We start from the raw sequence: 14,352 nt of genomic DNA, 5'->3' as shown, positions 1-14,352 counted from the left end.
GGGAGGGAGGGAGGGAGGGAGGGAGGGGAAAGAAGGAAAATGAAGAAAGGAGATTGTTATGCTTTCGTAGTTTGCAAGTAATTATGCTATGAGAGTGTCCACATCTCGGGGGGGGGGGACTGGTCTATCAAAGACAATGTACATCAGAACCACAGCAATATAAAATATTTGATCAACTTTCTTAAATGATAGCAGAAAGAAGCATACTATGCAACATTTTTATTTCCCCAATTCAGAATGACCATCTCTAAAAGAACGCACTGTAGCCAGTGTCTTTACCGTGGAAGTCATTCGCACGTGTATGTACGTGTCTGTGTTGGTGCAGAGTGTCTGGCGTTCATGGGAATGTTGTAATGGCAGTCCTTGACACTGTCTCATTAACCTTGCAGAGGGCTGTGCCACACCATGCTCAGATGGCCTGTTTGAAAGCGGCTGCTTGATGGTGTCGATGATGATAATGATGATGATGATGACAATGACCACTGATAGGTTAGTTGGGGACCTTCTGTCGTCCCCTAAATATGATTTCCTCCAGTTGGTGAATTATTTCTCTTGCTCTACTAAATGGTAAAGGGCAATTAATGTATAAACTAACGATTCTCACGCCTCATAAAATATTAGTGAAGCCAGTAAATATAATTTATAACTAAGGGTAGCAAAACCGTACCTACCAAAACAAAATGTGATTTAGAAAATGTTTTAAGGAGATTTATGATGCAATAAAAATTAAAATGTAAAATATAAATAAAAATTTCATTTCAACATCTCCTGTCTCCCTTATCCTCCATATGGCTTTGCCATAAATAGAATAATTATTAGCATAAGTAGCTATCAAAACATGTTTTTATACTTGCATTTGGCGAGTTGCTGTGTGATCTCCAGTTTTGCTGTTTGTGCATACGTGTGTGTGTGTGTGTGTGTGTGTGTGTGAGTGTGTATGTGTGTGTGTGTGAACTTTGTTCTATTTGGAAGAGAATGAGTTCCCGGATTTTAATGTCCTGGATCTTAAATACTATGAGCTATGTCAGCAGCACATGGAAGAGAAAGCTGTAAGCAACCCTTGGCATCTGTCTTGTTGCTTAGAATTTAAATTGAGGAACGAGTCTTCCTGATACCAAAGATTAAAAGGAAAGACAAAAAGATCTTCTGGTCAGTTTGCAATGTGTTCATCAATAAAAGTCCCACTCCTGAAGCACTGGGTCAAGGCAGTCCAATCTGAGTTTCCATGAGATGGAAGGGCAGCCAAGAGAGAGCAATGGGGCCATTCAAAAGATGCCTAGGCTGTAGCTGAAGGACTACCTGCTGCCTCGCAGCCTCAGGAAGTGACTCTCACCAGTCACTCCGTGGTAATTTAGAGGCCAGATTGAAGATGAGGTACATTAGCACTCAGCTCTTCTGAAAGTAGAAATAATTGAAGTAGCTATTAAAACACCAAGAGAGGTTATGCTTCTTATTTTCAACGTTGAGATATATTAATGTGGGGTATGTCTAAAGCATTCGTCTATAAAATTGTCTGTTATTTGTCCCTTTATTAGAGCTCTTTTGTTTTCCCAGGGACAATCCTGGAAAGGGAGTTTTGTCCTTGGCATCATCTATCTGAAGTCTTGACCTTTCACAGTCAACTATCAGACAAAATGCAGGCTGCACACAGAGCAGGCAACAACAGAGGTTTACATGTCTAAAATGTTCCCGCTCTCACCACCTGCACGTGAGGCAAAAACGTTGTGTGTCCTGTAACTCACTAAAGGCTGACCCTGAACCAGGAGGTGGGTGGCTTGGCATTTGATAATAAGAGGTGCTCAGTATCGTAATCAAACAGAAGCACATCTTAATGAGCATCGTATTACAACATGGCACGGAATTTATTTTCATTAAATTCAAATTTCAACATTTGATTTCCCTTCCAATGCCTTAGAAGTGGAGACCAAAAACTAAGACTTCTCGAAAGGTCTAAATTTAATGCTCTGCTGAAAAGGGTTGAAATTCAATGAGGCATTTTTATTATAGAAATAGTAGCATCAGTTAATAAAACTATTCTGCATGCCCTCAAAAAAGAAACGCAAACACCAAGCCAGCCACAAACCATTTATCTGCAGTGGCATACTGGCTACAAGATATGCTAGGGCAACAGGAGCACAAGCTTGTGGGAGCAACCACCCAACAACTGGTTTGACTTAAGGCCCATTCCAGAAGATGGGACCCATATCCAGCACTGCTTAGGTGACCAAGAACCTGAGACTAGATAGCCCAGGGACCTAGGGTAGCCAAATAATACTGGTCAAAAAAATGTAGTGATCAAATAATTACTAACGATAGTCTGATGTACTCATAAATCAGTGTCTTATGCAGTCAGCCGAGAAGCTTCTTCCTGCAGCAGACAGGAACAGCTGTAGAGATTCACAGCCAGACATTACATAGAGTAAGAGACCTTGGAACACTCAAATCTAGACACGTGTCTCCACCACATTCCTCCCCTCAGAGCTTAGGGAACCCCACAGAAGAGGAGTCAGAAAGAGTGTAAGAACCAGAGGAGATGGAGGACGCCAAGAAAACGAGACCCTCTAAATCAACATGAGCAAAGTTCATATGAACTCACAGAGACTGAAGCAGTATGCACCAGCACAGGTCTGCACCAGGGCCTCTGTTTTTTGGGTTTTTTTGTTTGTTTGTTTGTTTTTGTTTTGTTTTGCAACTTATACCTAAAGCACTCGAAAAAATGGGCTAAGCTACAGAAGCAGTAATTTATTTCTGATCTCCATTCATTTCACAGTCACAAACTGAAGCATAGACGCCATCAATAGGCTAGGGAATAGGGATCCTACAATAGGGATACAACGCTTTTCCATCAAGATTGGTAATGGTAAAAGAAATGAGTCTCCACATATCAAACTTGTCATAGACATAAATGTTATGTGGTAGACATTTGCATAGAATGAAGTCTTTGTCTTTCTAGAAAAATTGAAAGTGGCTGGAAATTCAACATTTCAGCCAAACACTGAAAGAAGTTGGAATTTGCCTATAGAACAAAAGTAAAAAGAAAGCAAAAGTTCTTCTAAAAGTGGATATCCAAGCTGTAGAAGGAGGATGCCAAAAGAGAAAAAGAAAAAGAAAAACTCCAACATCCTGGAACTGTGTATATGTTTTAAATGCCAACATGCAGTACTCCTGTCTTAGCTGGAACGAAATGGAGCCTTGATAGAACTCAATTGTGAAGGCTTTCCATATGATCGCAAGGAATTTGAAATTTATGTCACATACAGTGCAGCCAAGTAAATATTTCATTAAGAAAATAGTGGCATTGGATTTGTGTTTTAGAAGTTGACTCATTCCATGGATAAAATTATAAATCTTGAATGGAAACGCAAAACATTTTCTATTCTGTGAGAATGTCCTTGGGACTTGGATAGAGAGTGTGTTGGAACTGAAGATCACACATTTGGTAGCCTCCTTCAACTTCTTTAATGGCTTAACATTGCATTGTAGAGGTATTGCCAATGGATGTTTTTCCAGATGGTTTTCTTTCTCAGCAATTCATTATTTCATCCATTAAAAGATTAGTTTTGCACATTGTTGTGTGCCCATCAGCTTTACTGAAACTGTGCATAAAATGGAATCATTTTCTAGTGGAATCCATTGGGGTCATTTAAGTATAGATTCCTGCCATCTGCAAATATAGTTTGACATCATCTTTCTGATTTTTGTCATTTTTATGTATTTTGATTGTCTTGATGCTCTGTGTAAGTCTTTGAGCATCATACAGAGCAGGATCCTATAAGAGTATGGAGTGGGCATATTTATCTCTCAGATTTTCAAGGAAATGCTCTGGTTTTCCCCATTCAGTATAATGTTCTCTATTCATTTGTCATATACAGCTTTTATTATACTAAGTTGTGTTCTCTCTATTCTTAGTTTTGCGTGATTTTATCATGGATTATGCTGTGGTTTTTCAAATACCTTTTATGCATCTTTCTATGATGATCATGTGATTTCTGTTCTTTTTTTAACTTCTCAGCTTTTTAATCCTTTTTTTCTTCCAAAATATTCTTTTTTGTTTATTACTTTATAAATAATACCAATCAAAATTTTATTAAATGTGCTACAAAAGTTTGCAACTATAAATGCTCACATTAAATCTGAATGTAATCTCTGGTGAGAAATAATAAAAATCAAGACAGAAATTAATGAAATAGATACCTAAGAGAACAATATAAAAATAAAAAAATTGTTTTTCAGAAAGATTATCAATATTGACAATTTTCTAAAAATAAACCAAAAGAAATGGAGCGAGAACTTTAACAAAATTATTGATGTAAAAGGGGCTATTACAATGGACTCCAGTGAAATACAGACTATTATTAGGGAATACTTTGAAAAACCATATTCCGTAAATTGGAGAATAACAGCAACAAATAGATACATTTCTAAATATATATATATATATATATATATTTCCATTCTTCAGTCGAGAGGCATTTAGTTTAGGTTGTTTCCAGGTTCTGGCTATGACAAACAATGCTGCTATGAACATAGTTGAGCACATGTTCTTGTGGCACAAATGAGCATATTTTAAATATATACCCAAAAGTGGTATTGCTGGGTCTTGACAGAGCTTGTTTTTTAATTTTCTGAGAAATCACCATACTGACATCCAAAGGAGCTGTATTAGCTTGCATTCCCACCAGCAATGCAGAAGTGTTCCCTTTACCCTACATCCTCTCCAGCATAAGTTGTCATCAGTGTCTTTTATCTTGGCCATTCTTACAGATGTAAGATGGAATCTCAGAGTTGTTTTGATTTGCATTTCTCTGATGACTAAGGATGTTGAACGTTTCCTTAAGTGTCTTTCAGCCATTTTAGTTTCCTCTGACTGTCTGTACTCTTTTATATTACTATTGCTGTCTCTTTAAAGACTTTGTTTTGTTTTTTAAAGCTATTTATTTGTTGATGTAACTGTCTGTAGTCTTCTTCTCTTTCCCAAGCCTACGTACATTTTGAACAGTACACTGTGTCTTGTTTAGAGATTGTTTTTGCTAGAATCTGTCCTTTTATGACAAGGAATATTTTCCCATAGTAAGCAGTGTGGTCAATGCAGCCCTGGATATTGGTTTCACCTCTCTTGACCTTTTAACAAAATGGTAGGGGTAGTTCAGTGCCAGCTCTGAACTCCCACGGGGTGATAGCTGTGCTCACCACCTCAACTCTGGGAAGCAGTTGGCCCATACTACCAACAAGTAACTTGCAGTATGCTGCCCACAAACCCCATTTAAGTGCAGGATCTCCCAAAAAAGCCAGAGTTCATGCTGCCAGCAGGAATCAGGAAACCAGATTTTAAAGAAGTCACTCAGTTTTTGCCACTAAAGCTCAGTCAGAAAACCTCTTAAAGGAGCACACCTCTGCTTGCCACCAGCAAACAAAGCCTATCTAAAACTATGAAACTACCAAGAAGCCATGCTTAACTCTCTTCTTTTATGTCTACAATTCCTTCTCAAACTCTCTCAAAGTTTTATGGGGATGTAGTTGACCCACGGTGGTACCCCATTTTTAGTCGGAGGCTGATGTTTCATTTCCTGGCCACCTCAGACTACCCATTTTTTACTTCCACATCACAATCTATCACATGGGGAATTCAAGGCAGGAACTCATGGCTGGAACTGATTCAGAAGCCATGGAGGATACTATTTCCCCTCTTGTTCTTCATGGATTGCTTTTCCTGCTTTCTTATACAATTCAGGACCATCTGCCCAGGGAAGAAGCTTCTCCAGTAAGTTAGAGTCTCACACCAATCAATAACTGTGGTGATATTTTGTTTATAATCTAACAAATAAAGCTTGTCTGAAGATCAGAGTGGGGACCTAAGCCACTAGTTAGCCACAGAGGCCAGGCAGTGGCGGCAGACACCTTTAATCCCAGCACTCAGGAGGCAGAGGCAGAGAAATCTCTATGAGTTCAAGGCCACCCTGGGCTACAGGAGGGAACAGGATAGTTGAGATCACAAAGGAAAGAGAAGTAGAAGAAGGAATGTGATGTCTTGATTGAGGGAGTCATTATGAGGCTAGTGAGAAACCTGGCACTAGTGAAATTCTCAGGAATCCACAAGGAGAACCCCAGATAAGACCCTAAGAGGGTGCATGAACTGGCTTTTCCCTGTAAGCAGATTGATGACCACCTTAATTGTCATCATAGAACTTTTGTCCAGCAACTGATGGAAGCAGATGCAGGAATTTACAACAAAGCACTGGGCTGAACTCCCAAAGTCCAGTTGAAGAGAGGGAGGCGTGATAATACAAGCAAAGGGGGCAAGATCATGATGGGGACACCCACAGAAACAGCTGACCCAAGCTAGTGGGAGCTCACTGATTTCTGGACTGACCGTGGGGGAACCAGCATAGGACCAAACTAGGCCCTCTGAATGTAGGTGATTATTGTTTGATTGGGGAAGTCTGTAGGGCCACTGGCAGTGGGACCAAGATTTATCCCCTAGTGCTTGAACTGGCCTTTTGGAACCCATTCTCTTTGAATGGATATCTTGCTCAGCCTAGATATAGTGGGGAGGGCCTTGATTCTGTCTCAAAGTGATATGATAGACTTTGTTGTCGCCACATGGGAAAGCCTTGCCCTCTCTGAGAAGTGGATGGGGGTGGGATATAGGGAAGGTGAGAAGATCAAGGGAAAGGGGAAGGAGTGGGGACTGGGATTGGTATGTAAATGAGAAAATAATGTTTTAAGAAATAAACAAATTTAAATTTAAGAAAAAGGAGAAAGAGATCCAGGCATGATGACTCATACCTTTCATCCCAATACTTGGGAGACATGTGCCTTTCATCTCAGAACTCGGGAAGTAGAGACAGGAAGGGATATGGCTGGGCAGAGAGAGAATATAGGGCTGGAGGAGACAGGAGCTTGAGGCATTCAGTCTGAGGACTTGTAGAGACAGGTTACCCCATTCAGTATGAGGATTTCATAGAGGTAAGAACTCCTGCCTAGCTGTTTTGCTTCTCTGATCTTTCAGCTTGCACTCCCTAATTATCTGACTCCAGGTTTTTATTAATTAAGACCAATTAGATTCATGCTACACTAATCAAGACCATTCCTCACAGCCTTGAGTAGAGGCCAATCTTATGGAGGCATTTTCTCTATTAAGATTTCTTCTTCCAACATATATCTAAGTTTGGGGTCAAGTTGACAAAAAAAAGTCAGCCATGGATTGCTTTCATTTTATTATCTAATTTTAAAATTCCCTCCTTATTCCTTCAGTAACAGTAACACATTGTTTGTCCAGTGTTGTTCCTTCTTGAATTGTTCAGTTTCTGAGGCTTCTCTTGATGTTCCATCTACCTCTCTTCCACTTTAGACAGATAAGATAAAGGAATTATCCCAATGTTTTATAATTGTTAGTAATGTACTGTAACATATAATTTCAAAGGAAAAGTTGCACAGACCGTTGAAAGGAAAATGCACTCCCGTGTCTCTTGTATGGAATATTCGGTAGATAGCTGTTAAATCCACTTGACTTATGCTATTGTTTAGCTATAAATTTTCTTTACTGATTTTCCATCCAGAAGACCTATCTAAATATAAGAGTAGAGTTTTGAAGCCCCTGACTCTTACTGTGTTAGGACCTATTTGGTCTCTTATGCTTTAAGACAGAGTTCATGAGTATTTATAGCTGTTATATCTCCATGATGAAACATTCCCTTGATGTAGTAGCCTTCTTTATCGTTTCTGACTTGTTTTGATTTGAGGTGAACTTTATGAGAAATGAGAAACACCATGCTCACTTCCATTTATGGAACAAATCTATTTCTAAGCTTTGGCTCCCAATTTGGAGATGCCTTTCTTAGCTAGTGGGTTTCTTAGTGACAAAATAGTTGTATCTGTTTTTTAAAGTAGTCAGTTGGTCTGAGTTAGTTCTGTTCATGAAACGTATTCTTATGTTCCCATGGATAAAATTACCTTTATTAGTCATCTAAATATGACTTTAGGAATTCTTTGATACTGGTTATCACAAAACTTGTATGAAAACACAAAATACTACAGATATCCATGGCAATCCTAATCAAAAAGAAACTGTCAGGGATTTAGCAATAATTGCCATTAAATTATGCTACATTGTACTAGTTCTGACCCAAAAACAGATATATAAGTCAATGTAACTTGGTAGTGGATCCAGAAATAAACACATCAACGTGGCCATATAGTTTTTTGACAAAGATGCTAAAAGCATATGGGAAAAAAAGTTGGCTTATTCAACAAATGGTGCAGCACACTAGACATTACCACAAGAAGAGTGAATTTAGATTCAATCAATCACCTTTCACAAAAATCAATTAAAATGCATCAAAAATCTTATCTGACCAGACACACATCCATGTTTATTGCAGCCCTATCCACTATATTCAGGTATGGAGTGGGCATAGACATCTATCAGCTCATGCATAGATAACGCAAATGTGGTACATTTACAAGCTGGAAGTGTATTCAACTATAAAAAAAAGCAAAATTTCAAAATTTGCAGAAAAGGGAATGTATGTGAACGTTATTGTATGAAGTGGAGTAACCTAGGCTCAGAAAGGCAAAGATCACATGTTTTGTCTCATATGCAAATCTTAGCTTCTCATTTTCGTATGTGTGTATTTATGTGGTAGTGAGTATAAATATCTTTAAACTAGAAAGAGTGACAATGAAAGGGAGGAAAAGAGGTTTTAAGGAAGTGGAGGGGGGGGGTTTGAGAATGCATGTGACATGAAAGTAAGATGAGACCTGCACAAAGAATACAAGTGAACGTAGAGAGGTGGGCAGCAGAAGGTCAACGGAAGCCAAGTACGGGTGAAAACGCCTTGATGAAATCTATTACTTCTATGCTGAAACCCAAACTTAAAAAAAAGTGTTTCTACATTTTCTTCTAATTATGTGTGCATAAACCATGATTTTATTATGAGAAAGTGTCCTTCCAGACCTCCTTCACATGGAAACTAGACAATGTAAATTCCCTTTTCTCATAAGGCTTCAGACAGTTAAGATCTTGCAGTTTATTTATCTTACCCTGATCCTTACATCTCATTTATTCATCCATTAGTTTCTCAAATATTTACTGAGCATGCATGATGCTCAGCAAAAGCCCCATCTGTAATGAAGCGTAGTGTCTGCCCCAGCCAGACAATAGGAAAAGAACCATAAAATTAAACTCACATGGATACAGTGGTACAACCCTGGTCGTCACATATGACCAGTGACTCTGAGTGGTAACACAGAGATGCCTTATTTAGATGGTGAGATTTAAAAGACCTGGTGGAAAAAGTGAGCATTAATTGAGGCCCAAAGAATGATGAGAGAGAAATAGATAAAGTGAAAAGAAGGAAAACAGCAACAACATACCATCACAGCTACAGAAATGTGTGTGTGTGTGTGTGTGTGTGTGTGTGTGTGTGTGTGTGTGTGTGTGTGGTATGGAAGCCAAGCAAACTGGAGGCAGATGAGCAAGGTATATAGAAACTGGAGAGTCAGTGGAGAGTGGTGGTTGTCCCAACCAGGTACTGATCAGTCACATGTGTGAAGCCATAAAGTTATGGAAAATCTGTTCAAGTTCAAAGTCGAGTCCAAGTTTTCTAGTCAATGCTTTTTCCTATGTATTCTAGAACCAAAAAATAGAAGTGAGACATATCTATACTTGACTATAGTTTGATATCAATGCGTAGTATCTGCACTGCTCAAAAATAAAAAAGAAGAAATAAAAATCTTACTTCCAGAACCTACATTACAATTTTCATTGCTTATTTCTTCAAAAAGTGCCACTCATGGGAAGCTGTGACAATTCCATCTACTCTAGCTAGCCATGTCATCTCAGACTTCCCCACTAAGGGTTCAGATAAAGTACAGGAACCTTGATCAGAGGCTCCCCAGGATCGTGAACCGGAAAAGGAAGCCAGGAAAGAGCAGGATGTAAGGGGCTAATCACTTATTCATGAATTCAAACTCTCCAGAATAATTAAAATACCTCCTTTCAGCAAATAAGCCATTAACTTCAGTTTTGCTATTTTTTAATGATCTAATTCGCACTGTTTCAGGAAGTTTCCCTTAATCTATGTATATGATTATGTAGATCAATGTTTGCTCTATTCCATACTCATAGACATGCAGTGAAAATAAAGTGCATAAATAAATTGTTCCCTGGTTACCAGAAAATGCTTAATATGTACATAAAGCATATAGATTGTAATAACCCAGATAAGGATTTGGGGGTGGACAAAATCCGTTTCCATTCCCAATGTTTTCCTCCATCACTTGGGGGTGTGGAAGCCACTGAAATCCCCAATACTCTTTCCTTCATGACGAATTTGCCAAGCGACTTCTCAAATAAACAGATCATTGTAAAAGGTGGTAAGCTTCCATCACATGGCTAGAAATATGTGATTTCTGTTCCAACAGTTTTTTGTTCAAGTAACTCAGAGAAGGAATTTGTTTTTCACCACTTCAAGCTTGTCATTTATTTAGGCCTCAGTGGGGAATAGTGTCTTTGCTTTGGTGGAACTTAGCAATTTATACAGGAAGGGATAAGGTCCCTGCAGTAAGATCTGAGGCCAACCTTCTATAGATCACTGGCACAGGCAATTATTGATTATCTTCAAAGATAAATGCACTTAGTTCTTGATCCTTATGTCTCAGTGAATTTAATTTTGATATCTGTCCTTGCCATTTTTCTTAAAACATAATACTAATTCTATTCTCTAAGAATATAAATTCTTATGGCTAGCTGGATAGTCTATCCAGTACTGAGACCATCTAAGCTTGTCCATGTTCATGAGCCTTAGATTTGGTACACTTTGAAAAACAAGAAAACCTAGAACCAGTGAATCCATGGACATGAACATCACTCATTCAACACACTTAAGAACAAACTGAATAGAGACATTCTAACGATGAGCTTTGGTGATACATTTTTTTTTTCTCCTCAAAAATCATCTGAGACACAAGTATTTTTCTAAAACCATCCTCATTCCTCTGAGAGTTAAGAGCAGAGGAAACATTCTGGATTTTTAAAATATTATCACAGTATTACAAAAGGCACATAGAAAGAGTGCATAAACATTTGTATTGCAGATACCAAGAGACTGTATAGCAACATTAAAAAGGGTCTTTCTATAGAAGACAGAGTTCTATATAACTCACAATATAAAAACCACCATTTATTCAATTCTTACTTGTGCAAGACATGTCAGCATGACTGTATTAGTTACTTCTCTGTTGCGGTGATAGAATACCGTGACCAAGGCAACCTGAGGAAGAAAGATCTCATTGTGGTTCTCAGATCCAAAGGCTAAGTGATCCTGATGGCAGAGCAGACATGATAACATGACAGCTGGTGAAGAAAGTAGAGAGGAGGAGGGAGTGTCAGTGGAATGATGCTAGCTCTCAAAGCCCACCTCTAGTGGCATACTTCCTCCAGCAAGGTCACCCATCCTAAACCTACCCAAACAGAGCCACTAATTGGCAACCAAGTGTTCAAATGCTGAAGAATATGGGGAATACTTCTCATTCAGACCACCACAATCGCTGGAGAGATTGACTGTCACTCACGTAAATGCCATTCTCCATGTAAGTTCATTCCTTTCACCATCTCCTATCACAGGACATAAAGAAAGGGAGAATTAACTAACACACAAGCACACACACACACACACACACACACACACTTATGCCGTAGAGAGAATCCGGAATAAGAAAAAGAAATCCAAGGAAAAGACAATGACTGAAAAGAGAGTGTGAAACTGTAGAATAATGCTGTATGTCGAGTATTAAGTAATTAACTATCACAATAATGTATTCAGGAAAGATTTCTCTGAAAAGTGTGCCCTGAAAATGTTCTAACCTAGCCCACTGAGGGAACTTATCATGGGTGTACCCACAATGCAGAAGGATGAGTTATTTCAATCCCAAATCTGTTGGGCACATGGACCCTGCATCAAAAAAACTGCTTTCTAGTTTCTGGTAACAGAGTATCAGTATATTAACTAACAGTCCATATTGATGGTGACAACAACTAGAATACTCAAAGCTGTTAGCCATTTTCCTGAGAAATTCAAATGATAGCCGAGACTCAGGGGATAGATTAAACTCAGTGGTGTATGTCTATTTAAGGAGAAAGGAAAACTATTTCTTGGATCTATAAAGCTTGAGACTCTTAAATCAATAACTAACAATCTTCTAAACCCAGCCTGTATGTAAGCAATCAATCCCAAAACTCCTAAAAAGAAAAAAAGTAAACTGGATGTGGCTTTGTGAAGAAAAATCACTCTAAACAATTCTAATCTCTCGAAATAGGCGCACAAATCCTATTTCTCATGACTGGAAATCAGTCATTCAATTTTTTTTTCCTGTAAGGGTCAATTTAATGGGCAAAAAGATGATCTTTAGTCTAAATTCAGGGAATAATTAATGTAGAAGCTTGATTTCAATCACAGCACCCCACGGCCAAGATTCAACTACCCATTTGCCTCAAATCAGTAGTCAGCTAGATAGCAATTAGGCAGGTGCAGGGATGATTCCAACACCCTTTGCTAGGACCCAAGTTCTCCATCGCTCTGTACTCTACATTTTAGAGAATGTTATTTGCGGTAGTTAGCCTCTAAAGTTCTTTATTAATGAGCAAACAAAAGTAAAAGTAATAACAGTTGTTATCAACAAACTGGGGCTTTAAATTAGAACGGAGTATCCATTTTATAAGGTTTTCATTCATGTGACCAATAATGTACGAGTAGTATGCTATAGAATTGAAATTCAGGTGTTCTAGACAATTTCAAAACATGGAAATCATCTGCATTTTGTTTAATGGTAGCACTTATTAAATGCAGTCCATCAAGTCACAGATTTATCTCATCCTAGAAGGAAATTTTTTAATAAAAAGTTTTAAGAGTCAAAGAGATGAGTTTCAAAAGCTGAGTAACAGATGGTGAGAAAAAACTTGAGGCCTGTAAGTCTATCTGAGATATTCCTGGATGTCATTGAATGTTCTCCTAAGACATTTTCAGGGAATTGCTATCTCTGTAGTAAGAGTTCATAACATAATAGAAAACACTCATTTCCTGGAGCAAATACGTTGTATTGATGTATTGATACCTTAGTCAAGTTTAATTATGTAACCTTCCATACATTTTTATTTGAAGTTATACATCTATTATTTCTTTAAAAGTAACCTGCTATATAAAGTTGCAATCTAAGATAAAATTCATCCCCAAATATGAAAACTAAGATCACCACTAGAAATTTAAACTTCTGTTTGTATAAAGCCATACCAAATTCTAAAAGCTGTCTTTGTCATGAGGAATAGTTAAACAATGACCATTGGAAATCAAATCGTAAAGAACCCATACACATACCAGACAATGTGAAGAATAAACAGATAAAATCACATAGTCCTGAGCAGATGCTTCAGGGCTAAGGATGTGGCTTGCTGCATCCATGTGCCGTGTGTACATTTTCAAAGTGGATGTTCCATATTAACTCAAGGGAAGCTCTCACTACTCTTGGAATCACAACATCTTTGTTTTCCAATCTCAATAATTACCAGAAATTATTTTGTGATTAAAATGTGTCTTCCTAAAACGCATGTCTCCGAGGAAGAAAGTATTGCCTGTCCAAAGGATGTGAGTTTAGGGTCTTAGTGAGTTTATATCTTACTGTAAATGAAACTATCTACTGAAGCTCATAAATTTAGCTAACATAAGCTCAGAGTGAGGAACTGAGTTATTCTTATTATGTACCAAACAGCAGGTTCTAAAATTACAAGGCTGAGAGTTAAACTAAGCAATACAGAGAATGCACATGAGAAGCACACTGTGGTCTCTCCACAGTCAAATTCTGATCCTCTATACTTTCTTAAGTTTATGGATGAATCTGAATAAAAGGGGGATGACTAGAAGAAAGAGGGAATCCAGGAAACCTGAGCCTAGGCATGACGTTAGTACTGTGGATGGAATAAAGAGAGCAGGAATAAAAAATTTCCCAGGCAACGCCTTGCACAGCGGAAAGACAATGGACTTAGTTACTCTGAAATGAACTTTTAGCTACATAATGAGACAAATTCCCATTTCTCTGGATCTTTTTTATGAACATGAAACAGTAACTATTAGTCATAGTCTAAGAAAGATACCTAGCATATAACTTATGGTACTTTTTTCATTTTATTCAAAGTAGAGAACTCTTCTGCTGTCCTATAGAAAAGATAAAAACAGTCATATCTAAATTATATCGTATCTGTACTGCCAGTGTGCCTCATTCCTTATGATACTCTTCTTCTACCAAGAATGAAGAAAGAACATATGTTGCGATTTGCTTTTCTGATCGTACCCTATGATT

Source organism: Microtus ochrogaster, chromosome 19 (genome assembly GCF_000317375.1).
Source record: "Microtus ochrogaster isolate Prairie Vole_2 chromosome 19, MicOch1.0, whole genome shotgun sequence".
Classification (NCBI taxonomy): Eukaryota; Metazoa; Chordata; class Mammalia; order Rodentia; family Cricetidae; genus Microtus; species Microtus ochrogaster.
This window is presented reverse-complemented; position numbering follows the sequence as displayed.